Consider the following 20,075-nt stretch of genomic DNA (forward strand, 5'->3'; position numbering starts at 1 on the left):
ATTTTAAATGAAGGTTGTTAATTCTCAACCAAATTTTACCTAATATACCAAAAAGATTGTGATTCTATACTGAGGATATTTGAATAAATAACAAGGGAGAAAATACAGCTTTTTTCAGTTAGAGAAGAATGTTTTCTAAACTTTAAATTGCTGATAAACTAGCTGAACTTTTTGGAAGAAAGCATGTGATAACAGAAAATGCTTCACTCCAGTTAGTAGCAAAATCTGTGCAAAAATGTAATCCCAAGGTTCACATTTCTTATTTTTAAATGGATAGGACTTTAGTTTGTATATATCTATCTATTGGCTGTTATGATCATAAGTGTGTAACTCAGAGTCTATTAACTATTCCTATCCCTTATTTTATAACTCAGAACTGAGGACCAGTCATTCACTCCTGAGGAAACCCAATGGTGCTGTGGAAACTTTTCTTCTTTTTAAGTACATTACAAGTGGTAGTCATATGCCACCTTTGGTATAATGAAGAGTTAGTGTGACCCTAGAAATTCAAAAGCTGAGTATATAAAACACTGATACAGGAACATAAAGCAAAAGATATATTTCTTTGCTATATGTACCTGAAGGCACAAAGTTGAGAAGCAGCACACTGGCAAGAAAGTCCTTTGAATACTTCTGGATTTTGAGAATTAAAGAGAAGAGCAGGACATGAAAACTTCGCAGAATGTAGAATTGAATCAATTACAAAAATTGACCAATTTCACACTGGTAACTGTTCTAAAAATCTGTAGTACTGCAGCAGAATTTTTTTTTCCATATCAATGGTAGAGCTATCTTTATAATGAGTCCGAGAGATACAATTTTAAAATACATGCAATTGTAGATTTCATTATGCATCATCTAAATCAGATGAAATATATAGACACAGAACATGCTTCACAGGAATGGTACAGCATATCTGACCTTTATACAGACAATTATGTCATAAAAGTTACAATAAGCTTTGAAGAAATCACTGAAAATTGTATGTATTCAAGCTTTTTGGTGGAAGTCTTATGTCCTAGAAAAAAAAGATCTTTTCCTTCTTTCTCTGACTCCAAAAGCAATTTGTAGCAAGCTTATGTATTTAAAGGAACAGCAATAACTCCTTAATATTTTGGGAGGGTCCAGCAATAAATGCTCAGAAATGTTGATTATTTTACTCACAAAAGAACAGGAGAGACTTTAAGCCAGGTGAAAGTTCATATTCAATTTATCATTGAGGAGTCAGGATTAAAGACCAAAGAGAAAATAAAATCTAAAATATATAAATATAAGGATAAATACTGGATATAAGTGCTATATAAATAATCCAAACTTCATCCATGCAAAATGAATGAAGGGCCTATGTCTAAAATATAAAATAATAAAAGAAGAGAGATAATGTGTACATTTAAAAATTTTAAGTTATCTAAAGGAGACAGAGACAGAATTTTATTTTAAGGAGTTGAATTATCCATGAGTTGGTCATGGTTTATAATTCTTTTTATGTGTCATTGGAATCAGTTTCCTAGTATTCTATTGCCAATTTTTGTGTCCATATGAATAGGTCCTATTAGTCTAAAGCTTTCTTTTCTCAAGATGACTTGTCTGGTTTTGTTATTCAGGTAATACAGGCTTCATTGAGAGTTGGAAAATATTCCCTTCTATCTTTCTGAAGTCTGTGAAGAACTAGTGTTAACTATTCTTTAAATATTTGGTAGAATTTACTAGTGAAGTAGTCTGGCCCTAGGCTTTTCCTTGTATTTTTCAAAGACTAATTCAGTCTCTTTACCTGTTACATTGTTGTTTATTCACATGGTCTGTTTTTCCTTCGGTTTTTGTTGTTTGCTTCTTTCTAGAAATTTTTATGCTTCATCTTAGTTGTGTAATTTATTGTCATATAATTTTTCATAGCATTTCTTTAAAATCCTTTTTATTGCTCTAAGTCTAGTTAGAAGTAATGTACTTTGACTTCTGATTTTGTTAATTTGAATTTTTTCTCTTTTATTCTCAGTGAAACTAAAGGTTTGTCCATTTTAATTTTTCAAAGAACTAGCTTTTGGTTACATTGTTCTTTTTTTTTTTTTTAAAGATTTTATTTGACAGATAGAGATCACAAGTAAGCAGAGAGGCAGGTAGAGAGAGAGAGAGGGAGGAGGAAGCAGGCTCCCTGCCAAGCAGAGAGCCTGATGTGGTGCTCGATCCCAGGACCCTGGGATCATGACCTGAGCGGAAGGCCGAGGCTTTAACCCACTGAGCCACCCTGGCACCCCACATTGTTCTTTTTTACCTACTGTTTTTCTCTTCTCTGTTTCGTATGTCTGAAGAATCTATTCCTTTCCTTCATTCTTTTTTGTTTCTTCTTTGGATTGGACAATTTCTCTCAATCTATATTTAAGTTCAATAATTCTTTCTCTGTTTCAATTACTGTTAAGCTGCTCTAGTGAATTTTCATTTCAGTTATTGTGCTTTTCAACTTCAGAATTTCCATTTGATTTTTTTGTAATTTCTGTCTCTTTATTGATATTATCTATTTATGAGATATGGTCATCGTATTCTTTCCTTCTTAATCAGGATTTCCTTTAGTTCTTTGAACATGCTCCTAATGGCTACATGAAGTCTTTCTCTGTTCAATCCAATATCTGGTTGCCTTCATGGTCAGTTCGTGTTCCTTGATTTTGGAAGGGGGTTGTAGGGGTCAAATATTCCTGTTTTTGTTTTGTTATTTTTGTTTGTTTGTTTGTTTGTTTTTTGCATATCTTATAATTTTTGTTGAAAGCTAAACAGCTTACATAATATATAGACTAGCTGAACTATTTTAGTGAAATCTATTTCCCCACTATAACGGAAAGCCTGTCCTATTATTCTTCAGTGGTAACAGTCTTGAGTATGCCCATAATTACCTTATGATACCAGTGGTTTTGGCAAGGCTCTCTGACTATCTCTTTTCCTGGCACTTCGTAACTTTTAAGCTCCGCTAATTGCTGGCTAATTGCTCTCATTTTCTACAGTTCTGTGGTTGATAAATTGCTTCACAGAATTGTCTAATTACATTTGCATTTTTTGGAAAAGATGGTTCCTGGGATCAGTGTTTAAGATTTGTTTTAACCAAAGCAAAGTTATTTCAATTTTTTTTCTCCATTTCTCTCTAGCAAACTAGCTAGTTTACAGTTAATCCTATATCATTCATAATTCTATACATCTTCTCCTAAGTCTTTCATCACAATTTCCACTGTTGGTAAGAATATGATTAGGCTTGAACTTCTCTATATTCTGTGGCATATGAACTCGGTCCCTTTGGGGGAAGGATTGGAGCTCTCTTCTAAGGCCTATTTCTTGCTTCATAGAACATATGTGAACCACTACTTTGGTACTAAAGTGAGTACAGTGGTATAGTTCTGAGTGACACCCCTACTTAGGAGCTGAGAGTTTGGTCGATAAAAGGTAGCGGCCACAGGTCTCTTGACTTGTCTGTCTTAGCGTGGAAACTTCATCTCACATGCCAAGCAAGGGTGATTTGGCCCATATTCTCAGCAGCATCAAGTAGAGCTGCTATTCCACAGTGGAAACTGGGCAAAAGATGGGAACTCTTGGCTGAAGTACTCAGAAGGTACATCAATACCAGGTAGCTGGGTGGAAGATGAGGAATGCTGATGCCCTGCCCATCCCAGGATATAGTCTCTGATTAGGATCTGGGCTTATAGGGAGACCTGGCTCCTTGGCTGTATCATTCTAGACTGGAGTTTCTGTCTCACTGTGATGTGTGGAGGGGGCAGGTTGGTGGACATAGGTCTTGATTCAAATATAGCAGGACACGGGGAATCACTTTGGAGTGATGAGAATACTCTAAAACTAGACTGTGGTCAATTATATATTTATAATGGGTTAATTTAATGTTAAGTCAATTAAACCTCCATAATGCTGTTAAAACATTAATTTTGCAATATTTCAGTACTATATGACTCTATATTTTATGAAGCAAATAATCCAGAATTGGGAAATAACCACTGATAATCTCCTAAGTAGTTTTTGAGGAAGGAGTTTGATATTATGCTTTTCTTTCATATCCTCAAAAGTGACTTTACAGACTTAATACAAAAAAGATTGAATCCCCCAAAGAGAATATTAACATTACAGATATATTCTACTCTGTAGTCTCTTTTATTGCTCTTTCATCCCCAGATGCCAGATTTACTAAATTAAAATTTCAAAGAAAATTACAAACTTCAAATCCCAATCTTTAAAAGTTTACTTTCCCTTCACTTCTTTCACTATTTCCAAATTCTCAAAATGGCATTTAACTATAATAAAAGTAAATGTCTCTGTCAGCAGATTAATATTTTAAAAATTGATATTTCAAAGTAGTTTGAAATTTAGTATACATTCTTTATAAAGTGAATTCATTTATATGTAATAAAAGCATCTGATACGTATCTCTTTTTGGGGACCTTGTATCTCTTCTATTAGACTGCAAGAATAATACATAGTTCTCTTATAAAATTAGGGAAGTTTAATGGGGAATTCTATTCATACTAGAATTTCTATGTCTACTTGGTGTCAATAAGTAGAGTACATCTCACTGATTGCTGGCCTGAATATTTTCATTTTTTTAAAAATAAGCATTGTTAAGCCACTTTACTTCTTTTCTCAGAATTAAATAAACTTTTTTCAAAAAGAAAAAGTGCAATTTCTAGATATATAAGCTTGGACAATATATCCTAAGATCTTACTTTTATACTTTAAATTGGACATTGATTCCTACTGTGATGATTAAATAAGATATAGTTAATATATCTAGCCCAACACCTGGAAGAATTGTAATTACTCAATGAGTATTTAGGTTTCTTTGTTTTGTGTTTTATTTCTGAAGGTTCTAGTTGTATCTAGAGAAATAACCCATATTTTTAAAGTGTCTTCTTTTAATGATATTGCTGAGAATAGATATTTTAAAGTAAGTGAACTTTTAAATTTGAGGTTGAGTTGAATCTAACAAGATAAAGCTAAAGAGAAGGACAACATGAATCACACTATTGTTTAGAGAGAACATGAAATCAACTTGAAGGAAAGTTACGGCCAGATGCAGAAAAAAAAGAATTTCTTTTCACCATTCTTGTGTGAAGAATAATGAAGTTGGATCAAAACCAACAAAAATACAGGACAACATTTTAGGACTATTGCCATAACTGTGAGAAAATCTGGGGATCCATTTTCATAAAAAATTGTTGTGCAATGGGTTATGATACAAACAAGTGATACCATTAAATTATTCATGGACTAAATAGACATTTTCCAGACCCATGCTGAGCTTATTAACTCCCAAAACTGTCTTTGCTCATTCATTCATTTTGCCTTCTATTTCTAATAGTCCATATCCACATATAAGATACCAAAACTTTGACACCAAAACTTCTCTCATCAAATAAGCCCTGACCTTCACTGACTTCTGAACCAGGACTTCCTCCAACATTCCCAAATTTGGAGCGCTCACTATCTCTAACCTAAAGAATTGTGATAATCTTATTATTCTATTTCTAGTTTCTTTCTTGTCTACCCTTTTTCACATTAGACAACATTGCAAAGTCTGGAATTTATGTTAAAAAATCCCAGTGTTTACAGTGACAGGAGTGCATATTTTGTGATTGTAAATTATAAATTACATATTCAGAAGACTTTGAGAGTCTGTTAAGGTAATTTTATTACTTAAATTCTGACTAAAGAGAACATTGTTTATCATAAAGTGTATTAAAGTGATTTAGCATTGGATTGAATAGTAGTGCTCATATTTTACAGCTGATAAAAGATTATTTCCACACTTCTACACTGGGATGAGTGCAGGGGACACTTTTTAGATATGTACTTTATGTTTGATCTTCCATTCAGCCTTTTAAGGATTTTGTTACCTGATCTGCATAGAAAGGTGGTTAATTCTGCTGTCAGAATGCTTATATTCTTCTGAGGAAGGGGAGGAGGGGAAAAAGGAGAAGAAGAGAGAGACAAGAATATTATAGAACTTAAGAAGCAGTCTCTATGACTTATTTTGGCAAATTTTGGTCTGATATTTATATTTATTATAATATGTCACTAAGAAGATCTCAAGTTTCACTCAGCCTTAATCATCTGAGACTACCAAATTGGCTTAAGTCAATGTAAACTTCAAAAATGTCAATTTAGACCCTTCATCAAAGATACAGATATTTTTCCATAAATTCCATAATATTCAAGGCCCTCCACATTTAATTTTTGTCTAAATTGTTTGCTTTCTACTTAGTTCAGTCCTAGGAAAACCTTTGAATAAAATTATTAATATGTTTATCACAATTTAAATTAGAACAGTTTAATGTCTTAGGGACATCTTTTACTCCATCTATAAAACTCAATATTTAGAGTTTGATTCCTCTGAAGGAATTTCCAGGCTAATCGTGGCAGAACGTAATAGAACATTATGAACTGTCTTCATTCCCCTCACATATATGTGCCTATTCATTTCTACTAACTGGGTAAGAAAAATTATGTATTAATCAAATGCAGGTAATTCTGTGTCAACTCTATCATTTTAGTGAAGATTATATATATATATATATATTATTTATTTATTTATTTTTAAGTAGGCTAGAGCCCACCTCTGGGCTTGAACTCATAACCCTGAGATCAAAACCTTAGCTGAGATCAAAAGTTGGACACTTAACTGACCGAGGAACTTAGATGCCTCTGAAGATTATTTTTAATATACTATGCTCTACCATCTATTTTATTTTCTATGTTTCTTTTCAAACTTAATTTTTATTTTATAAACAAAATCATTCATATCTCTGTGTCTTATTGTACTGTTTTATTTAATAAAATGATGGTGATAATAAAAATGATGATGATGCTGGCAGTAATAATTACTACCAGTAAAATAAAAGCATTCTATAGTTAGTATAGATATAGTTTTATATGAACTGGTTATAAAATTTCTATCTCAGAACTTTTGTCACCCCAACTTCCCTTAATGGGATATGACTTCTTCTTAATGGCCATTAAATTTGTATTTCTTTTGCAACACTTAATATATTACTTTAAATTTGTTTTTCGGCATTCACATTCTTGTCACCACCATAATATTTCCACCTTTTAAACATACATGCATGAAACGTAAGTTCACTTGCACCAGTAAGTATAAAAATTTCCCTTGAGAGCTTAGACCCATTTACAAATTTTAGACCAAGAAAGGAGCAGAAATGGCAAATAGAAAATTGAAGCAGGCATAGATATTCTCTTGCCTGAGAGTAAATCATGGTTTCAGTATTGCATGGTTATAGAAGAAAGGTTGCTATTTTTTGTTTGTTTGTTTCCAAATGGATAGCATCCAGAAGGTTCAAAAAGAGTTAAATATGTGGTTGTCAGTGGAGAGAGGTAGGATGCTATTTGTTATAAAATACTAGACTGTGTCAGAACAGTCAGATAGTCACATTCAGACTTACTATTATGAATGTATGTCAGTAGGTGGGAATACTTAAGTTCCATGTTATGAGTTGGGAGTGCAGAGTTTTTAGACATAGTTAGGAACACTTAGGTAGAAAGAGTCTCTGATTAAATTTTAAGATTAAGAATTTGAATGAGGTCTTTTATAATTAGGACTAATAACAAAACAAGGTCCTGGGTGCCTGGGTGGCTCAGTGCAATAAGCTTCTGCCTTTGGCTCAGGTCGTGATCTCAGGGTTCTGGGATCGAGGCCCTCATTGGGCTCTCTGTTCAGCAGGGAGCCTGCTTCCTCCTCTCTCTCTGCCTGCATCTCTGCCTCTCTGTGATCTCTCTCTCTGTCAAATAAATAAATAAAATTAAAACAAACAAACAAACAAAAACCAACAAGGCCTAAGACCAGTTACTAGAATCAGGGCATAAAGATGGTACCTGAAAATCTGCAAGGATGATTATTTCAACTGAGGTGAGAAATAGTATTTCTTAATTCCTTCTGACTTAAGTCAACCTTCTGGAGCCTACGGGATGGACTAACTCTGGAGTGCCTAATAAAGACTCAACTAGTAGCACAGAAGAGCTTTGAGAGGTAGAATCAGTCAGATGTCTTAAAAAAAAAAAAATCCTCCTCAAAAGGTCTATCGAGCTTTTATCCTTATAATGTTTTAAAATGGCACCTGGGATATGGCAAAGGTGTTTTTTTTTGAAGGTTGAATCACATTAACTTCAATAAAAAAAAAAAGTAGGTATCATTGAAGATAAGCTTGCAAGAATATCTTTCCTTTTATTACAATTCCTTTCTAATACATTTTCTTTCAGATTTTATTAAATATGAGTTTGCAGTAAAATACATTTTGATCTTCACTCCTTATGCTTTTGAACACCTCAATTCTACTTCATCTTCCCCCTAAGGTTCGAGTCTGAATTTTTTCTCACATATTAAGCAAAGTGAAATTGACATTAAAGCCAGGGAAACACATCTTGTCTCATTTATACTTACTATTTCTATTCTTAAAGCCAGGGGGTAAAAATGCACATGAATGAAAGCATCTTTTACTCTTTCTAATGCACCCACTAAAGTTATTATAATTTATTTTACATATTGAGCAAGACTATAAGACTTTTTAACTTAAAATCTTATTTTAATTTCTCTTAGTATTTTCATAGTCTGAAGAATACATCTTATCAAAACTGGTACTTCTAACCATGTGCTTTAATATATAGAATTAGGAACTTGGAACCTTTAGAAACAAGGGTAACAGGAAGGAAGAAATAGAAGTGTGGTTAAAGTGTTTGTTAATTTGGCATCAAGTTAACATACAAATAACTATCCATGAGATTAATATGAATCCCTTTACATACCAAACCACTAGAACATACATTCACATTTTAAGCAAGGTCATTTGAGTAAGAACCTAAAAAAGAGTTGGCTATTTTATTGATTTCAAGTAACTCTAACAGGGTTGCCTAGGTAGCTCAGTCAGTTAAGCATCTGCCTTCAGCTAAGGTCATGATTCCAGGGTCCTGGGATTGAGTGCCACTTGGGGGCTTCCTACTCAGTAGAAAGCCTGCTTCTCTGTCTCCCTCTGCCCTACCCCCACCGCTCATGCTTGCTCTCACTCTATCTCAAATAAATAAAATCTTTTTAAAAAATCAAGTAACTTTAACAATTTTTCTTTAAAATAATTCTATGTTAGCATTTGGTATTTGTTGCTTTATTGTCTTATCAAGATATATTTTTAAATAAAACCAGATGACTTATGTTTCTGAGTAAATTTTTATCATTTTTTGGCTTTACTGCTTATTATAAAAATTTCCAAGTTAAATTTACATTTATTCACATTTGAAGTAATTCAAAATGTGATTTTACTCTAAAAGTAAGTGAAAACAAAACTAAGAATAAGGTAACTGTTGATTATGTATTGGCTACCATGAAATTAGGCAACTTTAATTTAATCTTCCAAATAGGTAAGTTTCATTTTAAGATTACATAATATGAGGGTTTCCAGGGCTTAGGTTTTTTTCCAATTTCAACCCATTTTTTTATGTGTGAAATCCAGCATGTTGAAATTCCGTCAAGATTGAGAAAATTGCCCCAAATTAGAGAGTTAGTTAATTATCTAATGATATGAAGAATTGAATTAATGAGGAGATTTTCATTTAAATAAAGTCCTAAAAATTACTACATTTTGTAAGTGTGGGGGGAGGTAAAATATGTCTTTTAGCAGTTGGAATAAAAGCACTCTTCATATGAACACCACTGTGAAGAATGTATTAATAAGTAGCTCAGGGATGATGTTAAAAGCCCAGAGTGTATTTGGATAAGAATTGAAGCATCAGAAACACACACACAACCTCTATATCTATATAGATACAGTTACAGATAGAGGTACAGTGGTTAAATTGCTTTATGAGGCAGAGTTTGAAGACTTTGTGGGGTTTGGTATTTTGTTTTCTTGATTTAAAGCTGATGAAAGAAATGAGTTTAGTTCATAATGGCAGAGAAAGGAAAACAAGAAAAGGGATAATATAAATCTGAGGTTTTGTGAAATGAAAGGCTCAGAGAATGCTCCACATTGAGATGGTGAGAAAGAATTTTAATAACATGGATATTGAGTTCAAAATTTAAATGGATGCTTAGTTAATTAAGTACTCCCTACACACACACGCACACAATCGTTTTATAAAAAGCATTTGCAAGTCACCATAAAGACCATCATGGCCATCAGACTCCTCTGTTTACCTGGAAAGCTCCTGCACTCAGGCCCAAGGGTCTTTGCCTGATCATTAACAGCCCTCATCTCTAGCTTCTGGCTTCTAAAATCTTTGTGATGAGCCTGAAGTGTTGCCATGGAAAACAATCCCATGTGGTCCACCAAACTCTGGCTGTTTTTAGGTTTGCGTTTGGCTGGTGTGGCCAGGCTTTGCTGTAACCATATTCAGAGATTAACAACCCATAACTCACAAACACCCCATGAAAAGAGAAATCAAACAACTTCTGATGGTATTCCATGACTTTGCCCCACTCAATTCCTGTTTTGATAAAATACGAGATTTGAAATTTAGGAATATTAATTATCAAAGCCTCTCCTGCTTTCTCCTATAGCCTATGGGCAGTATAGCCAACATTATATACTGATCAGCTAGAAGTAAATAAGAAAAAAGATTTTTAAAGAAGGAAAACTATGGTTTGAAGTACAGATTCTCTTCAAGTAATGGACCAAAGATCCACACAAGGACACACATAATAGATATAAAGGAAAACACAATGATTGTAAAATAGTGTCTTCTGCAACAACAGGGATAAGTAGATCAAAAATAATTAAATTGTACAAAAGAAACCACAAATAAAAGAATACTCTGGGTAGTTCCACTTAAATGAAGTTCAAAACTAATCTATCGCAAAAATTCAAAACTGTGGTTGCCTAAGGCAGAGGGATTAAGTGGATTAGCTGGAAGGGACCATGAGAGAATCTTCTGGAGTGATGGAAATGTTTTGCATCTGGATTTGGGAGGTGGTTACCTGTCAGCAGTGGGCTGAGCATGGCTTCCATGCTCCTGAGAGGCACTTCTTATATAATTAAAATAATTTTGTGAGCCACTGGTTAGACCACTGCTAGCTTGAAATCAGCCATGGAAATCATTTTAAACCATGAAAATCAATAAATATTATAAATCAGTCTTTTTTTTTCTAGACAACCAGCTTACCAGTACATCCCTAATACATTTGTCATATTCTATCACAGCATATGCTTAAGATTCATGAAGTTTCCTGTATATAAATTATGCCTTAATAAAACACTAATAGTGAAAAATGGAGGAGAGGGGGAGGCACTTACTCTGGAATGGGCCATGTAAGTGTAGTCTTGGGTTTCTTTGATTTTATAATCCAGGAATGTACAATAGCCAAAAACAATCTGTTGAGGGGCCTGTGATTTGAATACAGATGCCGGGGCTCAAATTCTTCCCCCATTTACATGATCTTGGAAAGTTATTTATCATAACTCAGCTTCCTCCTGTGCAAAATGGGAAATAAATTATTATCTACTATAACAAGAGATCATGCAAGTGAAGGGCTTTAGTAATTCCTGGCACATGCTTAACACTCAGTAAATGTTATTTTATTTTTAAAGTCTGATTTCTCATACTGAGTCAGTGTGGACTGGAACAGATCTAGCATGCATGGTAGCAGAGACCCACACTTAACCTTCACTCTCCTCTAGATCCAAGGAATGCACTAAATTCTCACAAAGTCATTAGGCATATTCAGTAAGGTTCAACAATGTCTTCTTTGCAAAGGGCAGAGAAAACTAACCTGATGACTCATTCACAAATTATTTTTTGTAATGTGAAAAAGTATGCATTGTCAGTTATTCAAGCATACCACCGATTAATAGGGTGACAATATCTGTGATATAAATTAATGTTAGGATTTATAAAAGTAGCATCATGATTAACTAGTTTTAGGATATATATAATATAATCAATATGTATGTTCAATTTTATATTATGTATATTCAATTTTCATTTCAATATATATTCTATTCAGTTTTCAATTGAATATATTATATATATTTATTCAATATTTAATGTTTATATCAATATTAAGAGACCCTGAGATCATGATCTGAGCCAAAATCCGGAGCCAGACCCTCAACAGGTGGAACCACTCAGGTGCCTCAATCCAAGAGCATTCTTAAATAACTATGCTGAGGGGCACGTGGGTGGGTCCGTTGGTTGGGCGTCTGCCTACCACTCTGGTCGTGATCTCTGGGTCTTGGGATCAAGTCCTCCACTGAGCTCCCTGCTCAGTGGGGAGCCTCCTTCTCCCTCTTCCTCTGCCCTCGCCCTGCTTGTGCTCTCTCGCTTTCTCTCTGTCAAATAAATAAAATCTTTAAAAAAATAATAATCATGCTGAACACTGAACTTCTCAGACTTTGCTTCCTGAGATATGCAACCTGCTAAAAGAGCTTTAGTAACAATAATAAATTCTTATATTTGTTGAATGATTATTAGGTGTTAGATAGCTTGCTATTTCCTGTGAATTTTATTTCTAAATCAATGCCCAGAGAACGCTGAAGAGGTGCTTACAATACTCATTTTAAAGATGGGGGAGATGGGGATTAATGAAATTAGATAAATTGTCTAATGTCAAACAATCAGCTGTGATTCATACTTAAGTCGTTTGAGATCAGCATGTGGATTCTTAAACCTTTATTATTTCCAAATTCTACTTTTTTAATAAGTAGAAAAACAGGGCACCAGGGTGGCTTGGTCCATTAAGTGACCAAATTTTGGTTTGGGCTCAGGTCATGGTCTCAGTGTCAACCAGCTCTGCACTTAGCAGGGGGTTGGCTTGAAATTCTCTCCCTCTGCTCCTTTTCCCAATTGTGTGCATGCACGTGCATGATGTGGACAGTCTCTCTCTCTCTCTCAAATAAGTAAACAAATCTTTAAAAAATAAAAATTAAAATATAAAAGTAGAAAAACTTTTCTCCAGAGCCCCTGGGTGGCTCAGTGGGTTAAGCCCCTGCCTTCAGCTCCGGACATGATCCCAGGGTCCTGGGATCGAGACCCGCATCAGGCTCTCTGCTCAGCAGGGAGCCTGCTTCCCTTCTCTCTCTGCCTATCTGCCTACTTGTGATCTCTCTCTTTCTGTCAAATAAATAAATAAAATCTTTTAAAAAAAAAACAACTTTTCTCCAAAAAGTGTTTTGCTCATATAAAGACAGTAATTTATGCCACAGAATACATGAATAATTTGGTACAGTATTACCATCTAATGAGAGCTGTTCAGATGTAGATTATTAAAATATGCAGAATTTGATTCAATTCATTCTATACAAATCTAAATGTACAGCTTCCAGACTATAAATGAGAGCATAAATAGTCCCTTTACATTTTTATAAATAATTTTTAACATGGTATGTTTAACATTTTGTTCACACCTTGGTTTTGGTTTTATAAAACATATAAATATCTCTTGAAAGCTGGCAAGCTTTTATGTTAAGTGATGTTAGTGGCCCGTGGTTTTAAATTTTGACATGAATATTTAAGGCTTATAAAAATGACAGATGGATTAGAGCCCAATGCTACTAATAACTCTTTATTTTTTTAAATAAGAAAAAAAAACAATAGAAAAAGAGGGGGAAATCCTTAACTTTGTGTTAATAAGAAAAAAATGAATGCTTCTTTTTGTCAGTGCGAAGGTACAGCATTTTTTTCTCTTCTTTTTCTTTCATAAACCATCAGGTTGTGGGGAGAATGATAGCACTTCCTGATATTGCTATTTTTACTAGCTAGTTCTATGGTATCATAGTAGTGACTACAAATAATTTTCTAAATTCATTAGCTCACAAATGCCATGCAAAACAAAAAAGGAAAATGTAAAAACTATTTCTTGATTACAAAATTAAGCTCTCAATCTAGTATTTCTACCATTGTATGTTATAAACCTCTTGTCCCTAGCTACTTTCAGGATTTCCTCTTTGTCACTAAGACTTGTAAATTTTACTATTAGATGACAGGGTTTGGACCTATTTCTATTGATTTTGAGGGGAATTTAGATGCTTGTTCCCCTTGCCATATTAGTTCTCTATTATAGCTTGCTCCAATGTACCTGCCCCCCTCTCTCTTTCTTCATCTTCTGGGATTACAATTATTCTAATATTGTTTCATGTCATGGTATCATTTATTTCTTGAGTTCTCCCCTCAAGATGGGATTGGGAGGGAGACAAACCATTAGAGACTCTTAATCTCACAAGACAAACTGAGGGTTGCTGGGGAGTGACGGGGGTAGGGATAGGGTGGTTGGGTTATGGACATTGGGGAAAGTATGTGCTATGGTGAGTGCTGTGAAGTATGTTAGCCTGATGATTCACAGACCTGTACCTCTGGGGCAAATAATACATTATATGTTAATAAAATAACTAAAAAATTAAGCTCAATTGCCATTTGTAATGAAAAAGTCATCTCCAATTGCTATAAATTTCTGATGCCAAACTTATAAGGATGTTCTTGTGTTCTACAATTCATTGTGATTAATTTTTAAATTAGAATTTCTGAATCTTAACACTTAGGGAAGGTTTCTTTGTGATTAATTGCTTGAAAATATGATATATTCCAGGTTATTATAATTCATTTTAATGCTTTATTATTTATATGTGTTTTCAGATTCTTTTTTCTCTTTTTTAAAGATTTTATTTATTTATTTATTTGATATAGAGAGAATCACAAGTGGGCAGAGAGACAGGCAGAGGGAGAGGGGGAAGCAGGCTCTCTGCTAGGCAGACAGCCCAATGCAGAGGCTCAATCCCAGGACCCTGAGATCATCATCTGAGCTGAAGGCAGAAGCTTAACCCACTGAGCCACCCAGGCGCCCCTAGATTCTTGTTTCTATTTATGCTCTTAATCAGGAGGATTTCAGTGATGAGCTAGTGGAAATCCATTTGCATAAGAACAACCCAAATCCTCATGAAGAATGTGGTTAGGAGAGATTTTGGTCTGTCAGTTAAACTTTTAATGCACCAATATCAAATGTCTTAAAAAACCAAAATAAAAAAAAAAACCCACTACAATCAAAACTAATAATTTGGAGATTAAAGATACTTTAAGAAAGTATGGAAATTATCCTATATTGTCTACAAGGAAATGGTGGATCTAAGTTAATATTACTATTAGACCATTTACTCTACTTTTAATGAACAACGTTTGCTAATTTCCAGGTAGAGAAATAGGTGTTTATAATCTTTAACTTGTTGAATAAATACATTCATTGTGACACGATAGCCTCATTTTAATTCACAGGGTAACCTAGTTGGGATTTAAACCTAGGTCATTGTGATTCAAAGTTTATTATATTTCCACTGTAACACATAACACCATGTAAATAGATTGTTCTCAAAAGAATGAGCACAATGAAAATTATTAAAGTTATTTTGCTTAGTTCATAGTCCGAGGTCTATGATTACTAGACTACTGATCATGCAATAATTTCATACACTCAGTTTGGTTGGGAACATGAGATACCACTAAAAAGTACAGTTTTGATTGACTTGTTATGCCCATGGATTTGTCTGTGTCAAAACCACAATAAACTCCAGAATAAACTCCACAATAAACTTTCTTGCTCCTTATGTATATTCCACTATAATCTTGATCTTACAATTTTTTTCGTGGAAATGATAAAAGTTCACCAAAAATGACTTAAAATTATAATGATCTTTATGGTAAATGTATGACCTGTCAAAAAATACATTTAAGAACAATTCTAGAAAAGTACAAGAATGAAATACCAAACAGGTATTTCTGAGTGATCAGATTCCTTTGATTTGTATGCTAATGCTTCAGAGTAAAATGATCCAGTATTGTTTTCCCTCTCCCATATTTTCTAAGCGAAAACCAAATAAAAAATCTAATTCTACCTCAAATATTCTGAAACCAACCCTCTTCTTTCTCTCTCTCTCTATATATACATATATGTATATATATTATATATAGTTTATATAATTTCATGAGTTTATGAATCTTTCTCCAATTGTAAGTTGCCCAGCAATTCATTTATTGTGAAGATTTTATTTCTTTGGATACATCCCCTAAACAAAGTGAGACAAATGAGTTAAAAATATCTTGAAGTTTTTTTTCTTAAAAAAATCTGAAATGATATTCAATCTTATTTTTAAAGAGTTTCCTAAAGGGGGGGGCAGTTAAAAATCTTGCTTCAGAATTTAGGATTTTCCTAAGGGCTTTTAATCTTAGACTATAAGATTTACATAAGATAGTTGACTTCATTATTTATTAATTCAGATAGGAAAAATGTTGAAATAAAACAAGGTAGGATATAGAAGAGAAAGGATATATTCCAATCATGCCCAAATTATAAAAAAATTCTTCTTAACATGAGAAAAGTAATAAATACACAACATAAAGGCATTTCAGAAGCTCCTATCTAAAGGTAAACTGGTTAATATTCAAAATTACAATGAAAAAAGATAAATCAATAGGAGGCTTCAAAGTTAGACTTTGGGAAACTATAGCACAATAGTTTGCTGTATGAATTACTGATAAGATAAAAGGGAAATTTCTGCTCTTTTTTTTTTTTCAAAATATGTTCAGGCTTGAAATAGGGGATTTAGTTAGGAAAATTAATAAATATATTGGAAAAGGAAATCACCCAATTAGAAGGTTTCTTCTATGTGCCTGAGCATTTTCAAAGAGCTCTAAAATAAAAGTTATTCTTTAAAAAATGAACAAATCATCTTCATATAAAACACATAACTCTTCTCCCCAAATATCTAAAGGTTCTCTTTTCTCTAAGAATTAGAAGGGAACAAATGTAAATATTGCAAGCATGCTCCAAAGATTTACTGAAATTCAATGATACCTACTATAAATCCAAAACCAGAATTTTTAAGGTATGTAGTACCATTATGGGGGTACTCTAATACAGAGAAGTCCTCTTTTAATATTGCATTAATATGGACCAATCTAAGACTGGTTCAGACTTCTGGCCTTTCCTGGGACAAGACAAGTTATTTGTTAAAAGTGTGGGACTAAAAATATATCCTCATATTAATTATGCTGTTGATACAGCTCATGGAGTGCTTTAGAAACAAAAATTTTAGTTAACATCTTCAGGTACTGTGTTACAAGATGGACAATAAATAACGTGAATTACTGAATATCTTTATGTTACTCACAAAAATATTGCACACTAAAAATAATGTTGATGGCTGACTATGAAAGAGGTAATATAAGAGTTGAAGAACATGCTTTAGCAAATCTTTAGGCTAAATAAATTGTTCTAACTAAAGTTTTTTTTTTTTGCAAAGTCAAATCCAGAAAGACTTTTATAGATTTCACCTAAATGCACAACCTCTGGCTCCTGAGTCTGAAAAAAAGTCTTAGAAAAATCAAGTTGTCAGATCAAAGAGGAAATAATCTGGCAAAATAGGTAAATGTATATTGGAACCAGATAACCTCAAGTAGACACTTGTTAAGGTACTCCACTAAACAACCTTTTTTAAAATAGAGTTGAACACTGCTGGATTTCTGTAGTAATAATTCAGTGACTCACTTGTAAAAAAATGTTGCTGGGAAAGCTGGAAAAGTAGCGCATGGACAGTAATCCTATCCTAAGGAAGATTTGAGCATCTCTAAATGATTTTATACTACTGTCTCCCTTTATGGGTTATAAAAATGCATCAGTGAATATATACTGATTTCCTGTGTATGTTTAAAGAATTGCCTATTTAAAAAACCATGACACTCACAGTGTCTTGAAAAACTATAAAAATTCTGGAACTATCCTGAATTACTTCTTCAATAATGAAGAGATACATTTTACTAGGAAAGTTAGATGTTAATGACTCAAGGCATTGCCCCTTACTCAGGAACATGATTGTACTGATTATGCTCAATGATACAGAAGAGAGGAAAGAACAAAATAAATAAAACATATGAAGAAAGGACCATGTGGTTCTTCTCTCTTCTCATATTAATTTGTTGTATCACATTGATTGATTTACGAATGTTGAACCATCCTTGTAGCCCAGGGATGAATCCCACCTGATCATGGTGGATAATCTTTTTAATGTGTTGTTGGATCCTGTTGGCTAGGATCTTGTTGAAAATCTTAGCATCCATATTCATCAGTGATATTGGTCTGAAATTCTCCTTTTTGATATGGTCCTTGCCTGGTTTGGGGATCAGGGTAATGCTGGCTTCATAGAAAGAGTCTGGAAGTTTTCCCTCTGCTTCAATTTTTTGAAACAGCTTCAGGAGAATAGGTGTTATTTCTTCTTGGAAGGTTTGGTAGAATTCCCCAGGGAATCCGTCAGGTCCTGGGCTCTTGTTTTTTGGGAGATTTTTGATCACTGCTTCAATCTCGTTATTCGACAAAATAGGAAAAAATATACAGTGGAAAAAAGAGAGTCTCTTCAATAAATGGTGCTGGGAAAACTGGACAGCTATATGTAGAAGAATGAAACTCGACCATTCTCTTACACCGTACACAAAGATCAACTCAAAATGGATAAAAGACCTCAACGTGAGACAGGAATCTATCAGAATCTTAGAGGAGAACATAGGTAGTAATCTCTTCGATATCAGCCACAGCAACTTCTTTCAAGATACGTCTCCAAAGGCAAAGGAAACAAAAGCGAAAATAAACTTCTGGGACTTCATCAAAATCAAAAGCTTCTGCACAGCAAGGGAAACAGTCAAAAAAACAAAGAGGCAACCCACGGAATGGGAGAAGATATTTGAAAATGACAGTACAGACAAAAGGTTGATATCCAGGATCTATAATGAACTCCTCAAACTCAACCCACACAGAACAGACAAACACATCAAAAAATGGGCAGAAGATATGAACAGACACTTCTCCAATCAAGAAATACAAATGGCTATCAGACACATGAAAAAATGCTCATCATCATTAGCCCTCAGGGAGATTCAAATTAAAACCACATTGAGATATCACCTTACACCAGTTAGAATGGCCAAAATTAACAAAACAGGAAACAACATGTGTTGGAGAGGATGTGGAGAAAGGGGAACCCTCTTACACTGTTGGTGGGAATGCAAGTTGGTGCAGCCTCTTTGGAGAACAGTGTGGAGATTCCTCAAGAAATTAAAAATAGAGCTTCCCTACGACCCTGCAATTGCACTCCTGGGTATTTACCCCAAAGATACAGATGCAGTGAAAAGAAGGGCCATCTGTACCCCAATGTTTATAGCAGCAATGGCCACAGTCGCCAAACTATGGAAAGAACCAAGATGCCCTTCAACGGATGAATGGATAAGGAAGATGTGGTCCATATACACTATGGAGTATTATGCCTCCATCAGAAAGGACGAATATCCAACTTTTGTAGCAACATGGACGGGACTGGAAGAGATTATGCTGAGTGAAATCAGTCAAGCAGAGAGAGTCAATTATCATATGGTTTCACTCATTTGTGGAGCATAACCAATAGCATGGAGGACAAGGGGCGTTAGAGAGGAGTAGGGAATTTGGGTAAATTGGAAGGGGAGGTGAACCATGAGAGACTATGGACTCTGAAAAACAGTCTGAGGGGTTTGAAGTGGCGGGGGGGTGGGAGGTTGGGGTACCAGGTGGTGGGTACTATAGAGGGCACAGCTTGCATGGAGCACTGGGTGTGGTGAAAAAATAATGAATACTGTTTTTCTGAAAATAAATAAATTGGGAGAGAAAAAAAAAACATATGAAGAAAAAATGAAGTTAAATATAAATTAGCTGAACTACCAAACAACCTTGAAATCGCATATTTTTTAAAATTTTTTCTAAGATGTTTATACTTACTAGAGAGAGACAGAAAGAGCACAAATAGGGGGAGAGGCAGAGGGAGAAAGAGAAACAGGTTCCCCACTGAGCAGGGAGCCCAATGACATGGGGCTCAGTCCCAGGACCTTAAGATCATGACCTGAACCAAAAGCAGTTGTTTAACCAAATGAGCCACCTAGGCATCCCGAAATCTCATATTTTAAAGTAATTTCCTTAGCTGTCATGGCCCTGCATGATTACCTCTGATGAAATCATAGAGGTCAAAACAAGTCACAAGTAGGTTTACGCACTACAAGTATCTGTATTCATAATATATTCCAGTCTTTTACAT

This window comes from Neovison vison, chromosome 10 (genome assembly GCF_020171115.1).
Source record: "Neovison vison isolate M4711 chromosome 10, ASM_NN_V1, whole genome shotgun sequence".
In the NCBI taxonomy this organism is placed as follows: Eukaryota; Metazoa; Chordata; class Mammalia; order Carnivora; family Mustelidae; genus Neogale; species Neogale vison.